The sequence below is a fragment of the Eubalaena glacialis genome, chromosome 2 (assembly GCF_028564815.1).
Source record: "Eubalaena glacialis isolate mEubGla1 chromosome 2, mEubGla1.1.hap2.+ XY, whole genome shotgun sequence".
In the NCBI taxonomy this organism is placed as follows: Eukaryota; Metazoa; Chordata; class Mammalia; order Artiodactyla; family Balaenidae; genus Eubalaena; species Eubalaena glacialis.
This window is the reverse complement of record NC_083717.1, coordinates 121,908,725-121,925,375: the sequence shown is the minus strand read 5'-3', so window position 1 is coordinate 121,925,375 and position 16,651 is coordinate 121,908,725. Positions and strand designations below refer to the sequence as shown.

The 16,651-nt window shown below is 38.0% G+C and overlaps 1 protein-coding gene and 1 long non-coding RNA gene across 5 annotated transcripts in view; one reads left to right on the top strand and one right to left on the bottom strand.

Moving 5' to 3' along the window:
• The window catches only part of STXBP6 (syntaxin binding protein 6), a 265,716-nt gene that overhangs the window by 219,853 nt on the left and 29,212 nt on the right, over positions 1-16,651 (top strand). The gene's annotated exons all lie outside the window — the stretch shown is intronic.
• The window catches only part of LOC133084328 (uncharacterized), a 127,689-nt gene continuing 115,893 nt past the window's right edge, over positions 4,856-16,651 (bottom strand). The window contains exons 3-4 of the long non-coding RNA XR_009699422.1: positions 6,182-6,213; positions 4,856-5,012 (exon numbers count right to left, since the gene is read on the bottom strand). This is a non-coding gene — a long non-coding RNA (uncharacterized LOC133084328). The remainder of the gene's footprint in view (positions 5,013-6,181; positions 6,214-16,651) is intronic.

Genomic DNA, 16,651 nt, shown 5'->3' with positions numbered 1-16,651 from the left:
AAAATAGAGGAAATTAAAAAGAAATAATCACTTTCAGAAAAAGGTAAGTATGCATAAACCAGCAACATAACAGAATCACAAAGCAGTTAGTAGGAATGAAGCTGCTTGCCTGCTGGGCTGCAAGTCTGGAAAGAGAGTTTGAATTCCATGCTGTAACAGTGACTAAAAGTACCCCATGCAAAGCAGGAGACCAGAGCCACATTTGCTTTTTGGAACCACAGCTTCTCTGCCCAAGCAAGTAATCTACAAAAAAAGCCATGACCAACTGCTCTATGGGGAAGTGGCTTATAAGAAAGAATCTGCATTCCTGGGGAGGCAACAGAAAGAAGACAAAGTCTCCCAACCAAGACCTGGAGCCAGCTGCCCACTGGCTTGGCACTGGCTCTGCAATATCCAGAATAGCACCCAGGACAGGAGCCTCAGACCATCACCTTAAGTCCCAGTTGTCTTAGGGGCCAGTACCAGAAACAATAAAACTACACATAGGGGAGAACAGACCAAGGTGGTGAGGAGAAGGGGGAAGAAATTAAAATTCCCCACTCAGGAAGAATGTACTAACCAAAATTCTACAATATATGAGAAATCCAAAACAAAACAAAACAAAAAAATGGGAACTTACTCCAAATGAAATGAAAATAACAGAGCAATTTGAAAATGACTTTAAAATAAGTATGCTTATGATACTCAAAAGATAAAGGAATTAGAAAAAAAATAAGATATTACAAAACAAAACTAAACTCAATGAAAAAATGAGGTAGTGGGGAGGAGAGAATTCTAAAAATGAAAATACATAGTCTGAAATACACTGAGTTGTTAGAATAAACTCTAGATTGGCCACAGTTAAAGAATTAATGAATTGGAAAATAATGAGAAATTCACCCATAATGCAGCTCAGAGATGAAGAATATAGAGGGGCAGGTGTGCATGGAAGATAGAAGAGGCTCTACCATTCATCTCATAGGAGTTTCTGAAGATGAGTCTATCAGAATGGTGAGAAAGCAGTATTCCAAAAGATATGGGCTAAAACTTTTCCAGAATTGAAGACTCAGATTGAGAATACCACCAAGTGCCACACTTGAATATTAAACAAAGCTATACCTAGACAAAAACATAATGAAGGAGTAAAACACTGAGGACAAAGAGAAAATCTTCAAAGATACTAAAAATAAAAGTTTCCTACAGTGGAAGGACAAACTGATGGCTGTTACCGGCACTAAGAGATGCCAGAAGTCAATAAATTAATTTCCAGAAATAACTGTCAATCTAGAATTCCATACCCAGCTAGACTATAATTTAGAAGTGAGAGAAAACCAGATATTTTCAGACAGGCAAAGATTTGCTTCCTCCTCCACCCTTGCTGAAAGAGCTACTAAATGATATACCTCAACATGGAGCAAAGTGAACCCAAAGGGAAGGAGTAGGATGTGAGAAACAATAGTGATCACGAATATGGTAAAAATACATCGCCAAACTAAATTGCCTAATGATTATTTTTAAGTTATTTCGGATGCTTCCTTTAAAAAACTGGAGCTAAAATTCTAGACATAATTAAGGAATATATGCTGTATGTTCAGTGGATAGTTAATCCATGCTGAAGTCTGTGCTGAGAATGATAGAATTACTGAATTAATTTGACTTTGATAGGGAAAAAAGTCATAGTTGCATCTGTTAGACTTCTGGTTTTAAAATGGTGGCATAAAAAAAGGATTTTCCTCTCTTCTCTTGAATACTAACCAAAATCAACTAAGAGAATGTAGGATGCAAACTATCTCTGATGAGTTGAGTAGCTGTCTCTTAATTACAAACCCCTATATGTGGGGAAGGCCTGCCAAATACAGTAAAGGTCAAGGTAGACCCCCAGAGAGAGCTCTCATAGCTATGGTCTCAGAGCATAAAGCCAGCAGAATGAAATGGTCCAAAGTGTATGCTAACAATCCCTTTTTGAACAATGAGCAGATACCAGAAAAGCTCTGGGAGTTTGATAGACTCAGCTTGGCACGATGCCTGGACAAGCAAGAAAGGCTAAACACAGCATCACAGTCAAAGCCATATTTGTAGGAATCAATCTGTTGATGGAGGAGGAAGGAAACTGAATTCTATGTAACCCTGTGGTACAGATCTCATTTGGGAAAGTAAAGGCTCAAGAGGCCTCTGTCACACAGCCCTGTGTCATAAAGAGAACACCTTGCGCCTGCTGGTCTAGAATGTGGTCTTCTTCCCTCTTCAGTAACATGAACCTCCTGCAAATAGGTGTTCAGAAAGTGATCATCTTATTTTCAAAATGGTCATCCCAACAGAGCCAGCTTAGGCAGCTTCATCACTTACTAGGTTAGTCCTTACACAATTCATAACCTCCCTAAACCATGGTTTTTGTTAAAATAGGGTAATAGCTCCTCCCATATAGCTATGAGTAGGATTAAATAATATATGTAAAACACTAGGCATGCCAACACATGATTAAAAGTCAGTAAATATTTGCTAATCCACAGAGAGGTCCAACCATCTGTCTGTGAGGTGGAATTCCCAGGGCTGAGCATTGACTTGCCTTCCTTTTCCTCTTGCTCTCTGAAGAGTAGTGATTAAGATCACAGATTCAGGAGCAAGAATGCATGAGTTTGAATCCTACCTCCTTCACCTACTAGCCTTATGATCTTGGCCAAATTATTCATCTGGCCCTCAGTTTTCCCATCTGTAAAGTGGGAATAATAACAGTACCTACATCACAAAGTTGTTGTAAGTATTAAATGAGTTAATTCTTGTAGAGCATTTTGTATAGTGTCTGGGATAGAGTAGTTCAGTACATATTAACTATTAGTAGTATTTTTCAAGAATTACAAGTCACACCATAGATATGGTTACCATACTTCTTAGGTTTTTAGGAACAGTCACTTTCTCAGGAATGGGATTCTTTTTTTTTTTTTTTAACATCTTTATTGGAGTATAATTGCTTTACAATGGTATGTTAGTTTCTGCTGTATAACAAAGTGAATCAGCTATACATATACATATATCCCCATATATCTTCCCTCTTGCATCTCCCTCCCTCCCTCCCACCCTCCCTATCCCACCCCTCTAGGTGGTCACAAAGCACCGAGCTGATCTCCCTGTGCTATGTGGCTGCTTCCCACTAGCTATCAGTTTTACATTTGGTAGTGTATATATGTCCATGCCACTCTCTCACTTTGTCCCAGCTTACCCTTCCCCCTCCCCGTGTCCTCAAGTCCGTTCTCTCCATCTGTGTCTTTATTCCTGTCCTGCCCCTAGGTTCTTCAGAACCTTTTTTTTTTTTTTAGATTCCATATGTATGTGTTAGCATAAAGTATTTGTTTTTCTCTTTCTGACTTACTTCACTCTGTATGTCAGACTCTAGATCCATCCACCTCACTACAAATAGCTCCATTTCGTTTCTTTTTATGGCTGAGTAATATTCCATTGTATATATGTGCCACATCTTCTTTATCCATTCATCTGTCGATGGACACTTAGGTTGCTTCCATGTCCTAGCTATTGTAAATAGTGCTGCAACAAACATTGTGGTATATGACTCTTTTTGAATTATGGTTTTCTCAGGGTATATGCCCAGTAGTGGGATTGCTGGGTCATATGGTAGTTCTATTTTTAGTTTTGTAAGGAACCTCCTTACTGTTCTCCATAGTGGCTGTATCAATTTACAAGGAATGGGATTCTTTAAACATAGAATTGAATGATTGTTTTTTTGTTTTTTTTTTTTTGGTCAGGGTGTAATAGCCTATTGCTAGATCATGTATTCCAAATTTTGGTTTATTTTGATCATAAGCAAAATTCTGTTTTGCCAATGGTTAGTTATTTTTTTAAGGTAGATCAACACCATGTGTTGAATAAATTGGTTGTGGGCTGGTACCACCCTTGAATAACTTTAGTTATGAGGCTAGAGCAGAGATCTGCAAACTATAGGCATCAGGCCAGATCCAGCCTGCTTGGTAAAAAGTTTTATTGAAATACAACCATGCCCATTAATTTAGATATTTGCTTATAACTTGCACACTACAACAACAGATTGAGTAGTTATGCCAGAACATTATGGCCTTCAGAGCCTAAAATATTTACTATTTGGCCCTTTACAGAAAAAGTTTGCTGACTCCTGCCCTAGAGTAGTAGTTTTCAGTAAACTTTTAGTCAGTCACAAACAGCATTTTGGGATGCAGTTGATTATGGGCTTTAGCGTACTTTGAAAATATAAAGGGTAATGTAATTAGAAGGAAGTTGGTAGTGATATGGTTACAGCCCCCCATAATGTTTTTTGTGATTGCATAAAAGCTGTCAATCTACAAGAAGATGGTAGGGAATCCCACTCCTTTCTCTTAGTGTGGGAAACATCAGATTTGGGACCTAAGAGCTTGCTGCTGATCTTTTTGTTAAGGGATGCTGTCAAGGCCAATATGTCTAAAATTAGAGAACAGAACAGAAGGAGGGCAGACAGGGGCAGACATGCAACTTTCACTCATAATCACAGAACTCAAGTCCCTGTGGGGTTGCTTGGCCGGGTTCCTTGTTGAGAAGGGAGATCTCTGATGGACCTGGATCATCGGGACTATCTTTTTCTTTTCTTTCCTCTTCTTTGCTTTGGATTTTTTGTTTCATTTTCTTCAGACTGATTGACTTTTTAATCTCAGCTTATAGAAAACATCGCTATTTAAATCTGTTGCGAATGTTTAAATGCGTAGAAAGTAGGAATTAAGTAAGGGAGGGCATCGTGTGTGTGTGTGTGTGTGTGTGTGTGTGTTTTAGTAACTTTATTTTCTAAAAATCTATCCTACAAGTGTTTTTTTCCTACATCTTCACTTCTTTAAAAATAAATAGAAACAAGGACAAAAGCTTATCATGATACAGGTTTAGTCAGCCAAATTCAGCTTTTAATAAGTTAAGGTCAACCAGAAGTTCTGCACTTGGCTGCTACAAAGCACTGTCCTTCCAGCAGCATTGCTTGCTCTTCTCATGTCTTTTCCCAAGGATGGAGTCCGTGGCATCAGCTGCTGAGAGAGAGGGATGGAGATTATAGACTCCAGTATGGCATAGAGCACATACTGACACTCCCGAGTAAGGAACCTCCTGGGTTCGCCAGAGGGTGATGGCAAAAGAGGAGATGTCAGCTTGGGATGTTATGATCTCTTCTGTCAGGAGTCCTAGAGCTCTCTGGGGGTATGTGCCTCCTGGGTGGTAAGGAGGAGTCTGGATGCAACCCGTCACCGATCTTGCAGACATCCTGCCCATTTCCATGACTACACACCACAACAAATATATCTGTTGCTCATTTAAAAGCCAGCAAAGCTCTCAGTTGGGAAACTGTATCCAGATCCTCAACCAGAATTTAACAAGAAGGTAAAAGATTCTTTTGGTTGCCAAACTCCAAGAGGTCATTAGCTGTTGTTCTTCCTTTTTAGTTCCTATTTCCAGCCACTGTCAGCTCACCAGTGCCTCTCGGACACTTATGCTCCCTTGAGATGACCTAGTCTTTCTGGCAGACCTCCCTTAGGGTGGGAAAGTCCAAGATAAAGATGCTCATCTACAGCGAGTCAGGTCAGAGCACTAGCCTAGACCTCTTTGAGTAATAACGAGTGTTATGTTTCCTACTCATTTGTTGCCTTTCTATTTAATTTTACCAACACGTTCTGCCCTAGCCTTCACTGAAATGAGCCCAAGTCCCTGTGTAGCAGAGCTCTGGGTGACTGTGCTGGCAGGTGCTCTACTTGGACTCAGCCCCAAAGTTCTAGGGACAGTTCCAACCTGCTCACACAGTTCCTCCTGCCCACCACCCCCAAAGCCACAGAACAACCTTTTGCTGCCTCTTTTTCTTGCCTTTGACTAAAGTATATGTGTGGGAAAACGTAACATGTGAATATGCCACTTGAGGGTACAATTGGGTGGCAATAAATGATCAGATCACTAATGGTTGGTCTGCTTCTATTCCTGAACTTAAACCAAGAAAGATGGTAGTCTAGCTTCTTACAAGAGTATCCATTTAAATATTTCCGTGGAAATAACTGCCTGGTGGCCCCTCAAGTTTGCATAGTTCTCAGACTCCTTTTCATCTTTAAGAATACTAAGTTTTCCTGTGTTCTGCAGAGCTGAGGAATTTGTCCTTTTTTCTTCCATCTTCCCTGCTGTTTCAACTTCTTGTTTTAGATCATTTGTGTCAACTTACATTTATTCAAAATAAGCAAAGCGTTCAATTACCTGAAAAAGAGAATAGAAAAAATTGCAATGCCATAGACTCCCTATAACTTCTAATAATTATGTCTGTATCGACTAACATATGAATTAAAATATGCATGTTCTTGATGTCTTCTAGTTCACAAAAGGAAATGATTACTGCATTTTGTCAAGTTAATGCCGATATGATGATATGTTAAAACATTCTGCTTGCAGCTGCAAGTTAGTAAGCCATATAAGGGAAAGCTTTAATTATAGCTTCATCCTGCAGTAAAAGTGCTTAATTAGACTCATGTAAGATTTTACTTGAAGCTAGATTTTTTTCTGAAGATTTACAGAATTAAGAAAAAGATTTCTTTTCCTATTCATCTTCCTCTTTCACTTGTTGACCTTGATCCATACATACTTCCACCCTAGTTTCCTCCTATAACAAGAACTAACATAAGGAAATTTTAGTCTGTCAATTAATAGATACCCTCTTGACTGGTTATTGATTTTCACTTCAGAGTTATGAGTTTTCAAATGCTATCTGTCTTTAGTATTTTGACCAGGTCTTGAGTGCAAAATAAATATTTCACACTTACAAAGTCCCTTTCTGTACTGAATCGAGTGGTACTGTTTTGCATTTTGCCAGTAATGTTATTAAAAACCATTCAAGTACCAAAGCTTGAGTATGATTTCATACTTACCTTCAAGGGTGTCACTCACTGAAAGGTGAGCAAGGGTATTGCTCCTGGCTTTCTTGAGTGGCAGTGAAGGGTGGAGTGACAGCTAGCATCCCACTTCTCTCTGCTACTGTTTCCAGTCCTAATGGTCCCAGTGACTGCAATATATGGTCTGTCTTGTACAGTACACTATTGCTTACCTTGCTGCCATTTTTTCTTTTAGTTTACCCATGGATACATTTTTGATAAGAAGGCAAGTAGAAAATGGGTATTTGAATCTACACTGCACAGAGAAAATGACATTCTGAATCTTGTTACTAAGAGTAGCTACAGCTACAAATTCAAAGCAGAAAATGAGATTTTAATAACAATACTTATATTAGTGTATTAAAGTCTGTTTTTAGATTTTAAATCATAAAATTAGGTTAGTTAATGCTTATTTTTCAATAGAACCTACTTTTTTTATCCTTATAGTACAGAATTGAGTAAAAAAGAACTTTCTAAAATAAAATTTAGTATTTTTAATTAGATAATGTTATGGACTGCATGTTTGTTCCCCCCCATAATTCATATGTTAAAACCCCAACCTGCAGTGGGATGGTATTAGGAGGTGGGGCCTTTGGGCGTTATTAGGTCATGAGGGTAAAGCCCTCATGATGAGATTAGTGCCCTAATTATTAGAAGGGAGCTTGCTTCCTCTCTGTGCTATGTGAGGACATAGCAAGAAGATGGCCATCTACAACACAAGGAGAGAACCTTTCATTTGGTTAAATAAAACACCTTTAAGGAGGTCTTCTAAACCTGGATACTCTCCTCAAAATGTTTTGAAAATGTGAACATCATCCCTTTTATTGGTCAGAACAACACTTGGTTATGCTATGATAACAAACATATGTCAGAATCTCAGTGGCTTAACAAATAAGACATTATCTCTCACTTCAACAAGTTCCGTGAATTTAATTCCTTTTGAGAGCAGCTTTTAAGTGGTGACTCAAAGATCCAGTTTGCTTGCATCTTGTTGATCCACCGTCTCAACAAGTTCCTTCCAGAGTCAAATTCCCTGGGTGAAAAGAGAGCTCCAAGGCCACCCTGGACTTATCATAACCTCAGCCCAAAAGTGACACTCATTGCTTCTGCTTACAGCCTACTGGCTGTATTACCAATCTAACTGCAAGGAAGGCTGGTAAATAGATACTTTCTATGTATCCAGGAAGAAGGAAAATGAAACACAGTTTTGTCAACACCTATCATTATTTCTACCAAACCCTTTGTGTGTATCATGGAGAAGCACTTTTTGAGATCCATAATTTCCGATCAGGTAACTTGAACTGATCTTATAGTAAGTTACCAACCCAAAGACTCTGCTTTTTCCCTTTCGAAATCCATGATATATTGTCAGCAAACAAGTCATCTTTAACAAGCCATTCTCCCTTACCCTGGGTGCTCCCTCTGTGTCTCCTGAAACTCTGCTTTTTCATTTCTATCTTTACCATTATAGCTCAGGCCCTTGTCATCTTCTCCTGGAATATTTGCAATAGTCTAATCACTGGTCACCTTACTTCCTTTCATTATTCCCACCCCAACCAGATTATCATTATTTATTCAGCACTGTGTGGTCTCTCTACCTTATAAATTTCAAGGAGCATTAGCCTCTGTATTATTCATGTGATATGTTAACAGTCACATACCTTAAAAGTATAAAGATTATTTATTCCTCAAAATATAAAGATCCTTCACACAACAAAGATTACAAGTGGCTTATAATGATACTTAGAAAACCCAATGAGTGAAATGCAAGATATTTTTAAATTGACAGAAATTTTTATCTTTTAGATGTGATTCTGTTAACAGTTTAACCTGTTTGTTGGCAAGGGATGAAATATACGAAAAGTTTATTCTTCTAAATTGAGTTTTCAATGCTTAATCCTTTTTATTTTTTTTAATCCTTTTTAAACGTGTGGTATTTAAACAGGAGGTGTGAAAAACATGCCTTCCTTCATATATTCTAAATAGAGTAAACACAGGAAGAAGCAAAATCTGTTTTGGTTTTCACTCACTTTGTGTGTCATCTTTTCCCCACCAGAACCATAACAACAATTTTGGAAATAGTGCTGGGTCTTTTGAAAGTGACATATTCCATAGCAATCAAATATCCTGAGCTTGTATTCTGTACATTATTATATCTTTGACAGAATAAAAAGAAATCCCAAACAATTTAGAAAAATGCTGTAAAACTGGAATTTTATCTCAGGACATCCAGAAGTTGATCCTTTCTGTGTGCTGGTTAGAATAGCACAATCCAAGAAGAATACCAATGAAAATAATGATTTAGGCATAAATAGTAACCTCATCACATCTTTGTAAAACCAAAACCATTGTCTTTATCAGTTCACTATCCATTCAACAAGCATCTCTTGGACACCTAATAAATGATAGACATCATACCTGGAAATGCCAAAAAATAAAGGGGCTTCCCTTGTGATCAAAAATAAGTACAAATAAGTAGACCAACAGTTTGGGTGCATTATAATAAAATACTTCATCAGAGAAATGCTAAGGGTTCTATGGGAAGCATAGACAGAATGGGAATCAGAACTGAATTCCAGGAGGAAGAATTGTGGCTTAGTTTACCAAGGTGATGAAGAGGGAAGGAAAACAGCATGTGAATGTCATGTTCATATCCTAAGTATAAGCATACATCATGCGGCTGGGACAAATGAAAATCTACCCTTGATACTTTAAGATTGGGTACATATATACAATGGAATATTACTCAGCCATAAAAAAGAATGAAATAATGCCATTTGCAGCAACATGGATGGACCTGGAGACTGTCATACTGAGTGAAGTAAATCAGACAGAGAAGGACAAATATCATATAATATTGCACATATGTGGAATCTAAAAAAATAGTACAAATGAACTTATTTACAAAACAGAAATAGAGTCACAGATGTAGAAAACAATCTTATGGTTACCAGGGGGGAAAGGGAGGGGAGGGATAAACTGTGAGATTGGGATTGACATATACACACTACTATATGTAAAACAGATAACTAATAAGGACCTACTGTATAGCACAGGGAACTCTACTCAAAACTCTGAAATGACCTATATGTGAAAAGAATCTAAAAAAGAGTGGATACATGTACATGTATAAGTGATTCACTTTGCTGTACACCTGAAACTAACACAACATTGTAAATCAACTATACTCCAATAAAAATTTTAAATGAATAAAATAAAACTAGGATAACAAAGTGAGGAAAAGAAAAAAGATTTCACCTCACAAGGTGTACCCTTAGGAAACTTTGGAAACTCTTATGATACCAAAAAAAAAAAGTGATAATAGAGTCACCCAGACTTGAATTCGAACCAAGATTCTATCACTCACCAGCATTATAATCTTAGGTGAATTTCTGACTTTTATCAGTTTTAAGAGGGGGATGAGAGTATCTGTCTTAAAGGGTAGCCATTAAGGTTTATAAAATAATGGATGTAAAGCATTTAGCACAAGTCCTGGTACATAGCAGGCACTTAGCAAGTCATAGTTCCTAGTAAGAAGAGTACAAGTGGAAATGGGTTGCATTTGTAACTTTCGTAATAGATATCCAGGTCTACAGTCGGTTGAGCATTCTTTCTTTCAGTTTGTATCTTGTTAATATAAATTGAAAATATTTGTGTTTAAAATGATACAGTATAGATTAAAATTCTCTATGTAACTGAGAGTAATTCGATTCAGTTGATGATAATTGCAGTGGATTTTTTTTAAATTATTTATTTATTTATGGGTGTGTTGGGTCTTCGTTTCTGTGCGAGGGCTTTCTCTAGTTGCGGCAAGTGGGGGCCACTCTTCATCGCGGTGCGCGGGTCTCTCATCGCGGCCTCTCTTGTTGCGGAGCACAGGCTCCAGACGCGCAGGCTCAGTAATTGTGGCTCACGGGCCTAGTTGCTCCACGGCATGTGGGATCTTCCCAGACCAGGGCTCGAACCCGTGTCCCCTGCATTGGCAGGCAGATTCTCAACCACTGCGCCACCAGGGAAGCCCTGCAGTGGATTTTAATGACCAGTTGGCAGGAGTTTTCAGAGCATTCTTCTTAGGAAGTAAAATGTGTCCCAGGAATTCATTAGTAATCAAACAAAATACATTTAGACTGTAGAATAACTAATGAATAATCATGAAACCCACTGGAATTCTATATCAATTTCAAAATTAAGTATGATACCAGAGAGATGGTACAACTATCAGCCTGGACAGAAACTGTACTTGACATGTTAGCACAGCTGCTCTCTCATCGCCATATTCCCAGTTTGTCTGTGAGGTGAGATTCCGGTTTTGCAATCACCATATTAAAACAAGAAATTAAATGACTCTCAAGTTCATAAGGGTGCCAGTATGGGACAGAGTCAGAAAGAGAAACTGAAGTTCAGTGAACTGTCTGCTGAATTCTGTTACCCATGACAATGTCTGAAGCGTAATTGACCCAAACTTTGAAATTTTCAGATGCCAATATCATAAAAGGAAATAGGTCATGGCTGCAGGCTGACTTGATTCTCTTATCTCCTAAAAAATAGGATTTAACTACAACAATAATGACCTAATCCAGTAGTAAAGTAACCCCGGTGACTATAATAGAAGGTTTTTGTTATGTTCAGCATATTTCACCTGAAATTTAGCAGCAGGGTTGTCTTTGTCTGTGGAAGTTCATCTGTCTCATTTCACCTGCTCAAGATAAGAGGTTTCCCGTGGTACACTGTTTGATTCTCGTCACATTGCCAGTTTAAGGACTGAACTGTCAGAAGAGCTTTCAGTAATTGAAAGTTTTCTTCACAATTCTTCAGTCCTTTGGACCACATAAATTGGCCATATAAGATATCCCTGGTGCTGTGTACGTGTACACTTTTCCTTGAAGTGTATGATTTTCCCCTTGGATTTTATGATTATGAAATCAGAGCTGGGTAGTATCATACACTGAAATCACAAACTGGTATATGGGTACATATTCACTGGTGTTAAGGGTCACACTTTCCAAAGGGGACACTCGTATAGATTGTCTTAAGGAAATCAGTTGCCAGATTCTCAGCTTCTGCATGTGTTTTTCTTGAACATTGAAGACCATGATGGAGCTGAAAACCTCACTGAGCTCCAAGCCAGCAAACATGGCTTCTAGGGTCAGCTCTGCAGTACCTGGGATGTGCCTGGAGCAAATCCTTTCACTTACCCCTCCGACCACAGTTTTCTCTCCTAGGAACTGGATGATCTCTAAGTTGCTTTCCAGTGTAAAGCATAGGGATATTAGCTTGTTTTACATGAAGAAGTCACGCTAAATTCCCAAAGAGCCTGATCATTTAATGGCAATAGGATTAAGAGACAATTTGAATTAGGTTGAGGTAAAACGTCTCTAAGAAACAATTTGGGCTGGACACATACATGTGGCAATCATATTTTCTTAAAGGGCACAGTAAATTCATTTTTGATTATTGTAAAGGATAGTCAACCTCAGACTTTGTTCTCTATTTCTAGAGCCTCAAACCACTCAACCTTTTATTGTTTTAATCCAAGACCATTTAACTTCCTATTCCATGTTAATAAATTAGCCTTGGTGAGTTCTTTCTCCTTGGTGAGGTTTCTCTATATTTTCCACCCTTTGTATCCTTATTTCATATTTGTAAAAATGTATTTATTTTCATATAGTAGTACCAGCCACATAATGCATGGGATGTATAGGTTGGGTACTCTCCTTGGCACCAAATATACAAATAAAGAGGAAAAAGTCAGGAAAATATAAGAAATTCACAGTCTATTTGGCTAAACAGATACTTAAATGGATAATTATAATGTGTTAAATATAGTAATGGAGGCATGAATAAAGTGCTAGGGAAGCTTGGAAGAGGGAGCATAATCTTATTAATTTTGATGAAGTTACTCTTCTTTTGTTGCTTGTGCTTTTGGTGTCATATCTAGGAAGCTACTGCCTAATCTAAGGTGAGGAAGATTTGTGCCCTTGCTTTCTGTTTCACAGTTTAGCTCTTATGTTTAGGTCTTTGATCCATTTTGAGTTAAATTTGTGTATGGCGTGAGGTAAGGTCCAACTTCATTCTTTTGCATGTGGATATCCAGGTGTCCTAGTACATCTAACTGAAGACTATTCTTTCCCCATTGAATTATCTTGGCACTATTATAGTGCCTTTTTGATGTATTGTCCTGACTTAGATTCCACTATGCCAAATTCACCTTGGGTTTTCTCCTGCCTCTCAGGCTATTTCTTCTCAGTGTCCTTTGCCGCCACTTTTGCCTCCACCTTACTCTAAATGCTAAAATTCTTAAAGGTATGGGTATGGTTTGGGGACCCCTTCCCTTCTCTCTCCCGTGTTGCTTTCTAGGTAAGCTTACCCATTCCCACTCTCTTTCTATGCTGGTGACTTAGAAATTTCATCTCCATCACAGACTTCTCTGCAGAGCTTCTATAGGAATATCTATTTGCTTACTGACTTCCCTTAGATATTTCAAAGACAACTTAAGGATAAAATTATCCAAAATGAAATACTTGATTCTCATATCTGCTCACCCTCCAAGGAAATTTGTCTTTCCAACAACTTTTTCTATCTTGTAAAGATACATACCTACTTGCTCAAGTCAGAAACCTGGGATTCACTCCCTGTTCTTCCTTTTCTCTCATCTCCCATGTGTAGTCCCTCAGTATATGTCTTAAATCTGTCCACGGCTCTCATCTTCACTGACATCATTCTAGCTCAGGCCACCATTATCTCTTACTTGAGTTACTGCAATAGCTACTTAACTGTTTATTCTGTTTTTCCTCATGCTTCTGTTCTCAGACTATAGCTAGAGCAAGAATGTAAAAAATGACCACGGTCCAGGTTACCCCTGTTTTAAAACCCTGCAATGGCTGCTAGTTGCACTTAATATCCATCTCATTACCATGGTCTGTAAGTCCCTACATAATCCACTCCTGCTTCTCTCCCTAGGCTCATCTCAAACCATGTTCCCCCTTTTATAGCTACACCAGTCTTTTGGCTCATGGAACACGTAAGTTTTTTTTTCCCCCTTTCAAGCCTTTGCACATGGATTTTGCCCCAGCTTGTCTTTTCACATCACAGCTTAAATATTAGCTCTTCAGACAGGTCTTCCTTACTGATGCTTCCCCTTCCCTTGAATTCACTATCACAGCACACTGTTAACGGCCCTGCAGTTTTTAAATTGTATTTGTGTGTGTGTGTGTGTACATAACATACATACACCTACACATATTGTTTTAAACTATACATAATTTGCCTCTTGTTTCTAGACGAGCTCCTTGCCTGGCATGGGGGGTGCAGACAGTGTGTTGGGAGAGCGTGTCTCTTTTACCTAGGACTGTGCCTATGGCAGATAAAAGATGACTGGAAAACATTTCAATGAATAAACAAACAAACAAACCAGCAGGGAAATTTGGAAAAGATGGGGTGACATCTGATGAGTGCAAATTACCAGGTAGCCCAGGAAAGAAAGGGCATCACAGGTTGAGGAATAACCAGAGTGTACAAAAGCTCAGAGGCAAGAAGAGAGATGCTATGTTTGAAGATATTGATTGTATTCTTTAAAGACGACTGGTGGGATGTTGTGCATGGAGAGAAAATACTTTTATTCTTGCTTTGTTTCATGCTTAATTTTTAAAATATTTCTACTAAACAAAACTTGGAAAATCAAATTTTCTTACCCTTTTAAACATTGTTTATTGCAATTTAATGGAACTGATTATTTGAATATTTTAGATACTTTAAACAGATAAGACATATGCAAAAGTAACAATTACAATACTTAAAAGAATATTATATTTAAGCCTGTTATGATCTAGCAACACCATGAGTTTAATATATGTCTTCATTATTTCTTTACTTCTTCATAGATCTTCTAAATGTAATTGAAACGCTTATTTTCATGTTTCCTGAGTCTAGAGGAATTGGGTTGGCAAACAGTTGGTTTTTGGACAGGGCACAGCCTGACTTCTTCTCACAAAGTGATTCAAACCTGAGTCCCTGGATATCTCACTGGGTCCCTTTTTGTAATTGGACTTGATGTTTCACATCAGCAGCACTATTAAGCCCACGGTTTTTACATGAGTCCATCTGGTTGATGATGAGTTTTCCTCCAGATCAGGGTACCCTCTGCTTTGCTTGGCCGGCATTACATAGTCCTCCACCATGTCATTATTATACACTGATCTGGTATATTAGGAAACATACAGATGCCTCATTACTATCTTATCGTAATTTGTCAAGTTATCCAGCGGTTTTTTCTCCTAGCAGATGTGATCTGAACAGATAGGCAGATTTCTAATGACCATTCATACCCATCAGTCCTTTCTGGAACAGTTTCTATTCTTTTGGCTTACTCATAGTTTCCTGTGTTTACCCATTGCTATTGGTACAGATAGACACAAATAATACTTCTATAGAGAGATAAATACATAGAAGAAATCAAATATCCAAGTATTTTAATAATCCTTACTTATTAAAGTCAATAAAATAAATTAAGCATCCAATTATAGTTATTCTTATTTTGGATTTCAACTTCATTTTTGTACATTTTATGTTAACTCAGCATTAAAAAGTTATGGCTTCCACAAAGTTATATAAAATTATTATAATTATTATCCTCTTCATTGTCATAACTTTTATTGCTATTGAAGTTCTGACATCACAATTGATATCACAACTTGTCTAGTAGGACCTGATTTAAACTGGCTTCTCTTTCTTTTCAGCACTATCCCTACCATCCTTGAAGGTATCCTCATTGTCTGGCAGTAAGACATTTCAGACCTGAGTTTTCCTTGCCCCAAGGCATAGAATTCACTACTTTCCAAAGAACTTTGCTTTCTTCTAGCAGAAAACGGTGTTAGCCACCAAAACCTAAGTGCTAGGTTTGCATTTAAGTTATCAGTGTTGAAAAAAAAAAAACTGCTATTGCCAATGTTTAGACACTCTTAAGGACAGAGCTGGACCCAGTGTTCCTTGTTATTCACATTGATTTTTTCCAAATTTGTTTATTATACACTCTACCTATAGTAAGAGACTGATAAAATTTTAATGACTTTTCTAAAATTTGTCAAAAAATTAGGCAGTAGAAAGAGATTGGAGTCTGTTGGGGGTGGCCAGTAAGTAGCGTGGCATTAAATCAGGAAGGACTGCTTTAGCTGACCGTGTTGTATTATGAGTGCGCCAACAAAGGGTTGAGACAAGGAAGAAGCATGATCAGGTTAGCAGTATGGAAAGAAGGGCATGCTATGTTAGAGAACTGAGAGACCAGTGGCAGGAAAACCACCCAGGCCTCTGTGGTGGTCCGGTATGACCTGGTAGGTACTAGAAATAGAGTGGAGAGCTGGGTGAAGAGCCCTTGCTGAGATAAACGCCCTGGACTGCATGAACATTTGGATGTGATGGAGAGTTAGATATGATATGATGGAGAGTTAGATATGATATGATGGAGAGTTAGAGTTAAAGGCGAATTGAGTGTAGGATGCTGGGTGGACAGAAGAGCCATTAACAGTGAATTCAGGAGGAGGAAAAGGTCAGATGGAGGGTGAGGAGGGAAAGAATAGGCTAATATTAAGGTAAAATTTGAGAAGCAGACATGTATAGATTATGTCTAACCCATGTTTATTCTACAATAAATGTGCTGAATGAATCAGATATTACTAATACTGCAGTGTATATTAAGTTCATACTGCACTACCAACACTATGATAAGTATATATTTTATTTAATTCTCAAAACAAACTCTATGAAAAAGAGGTACT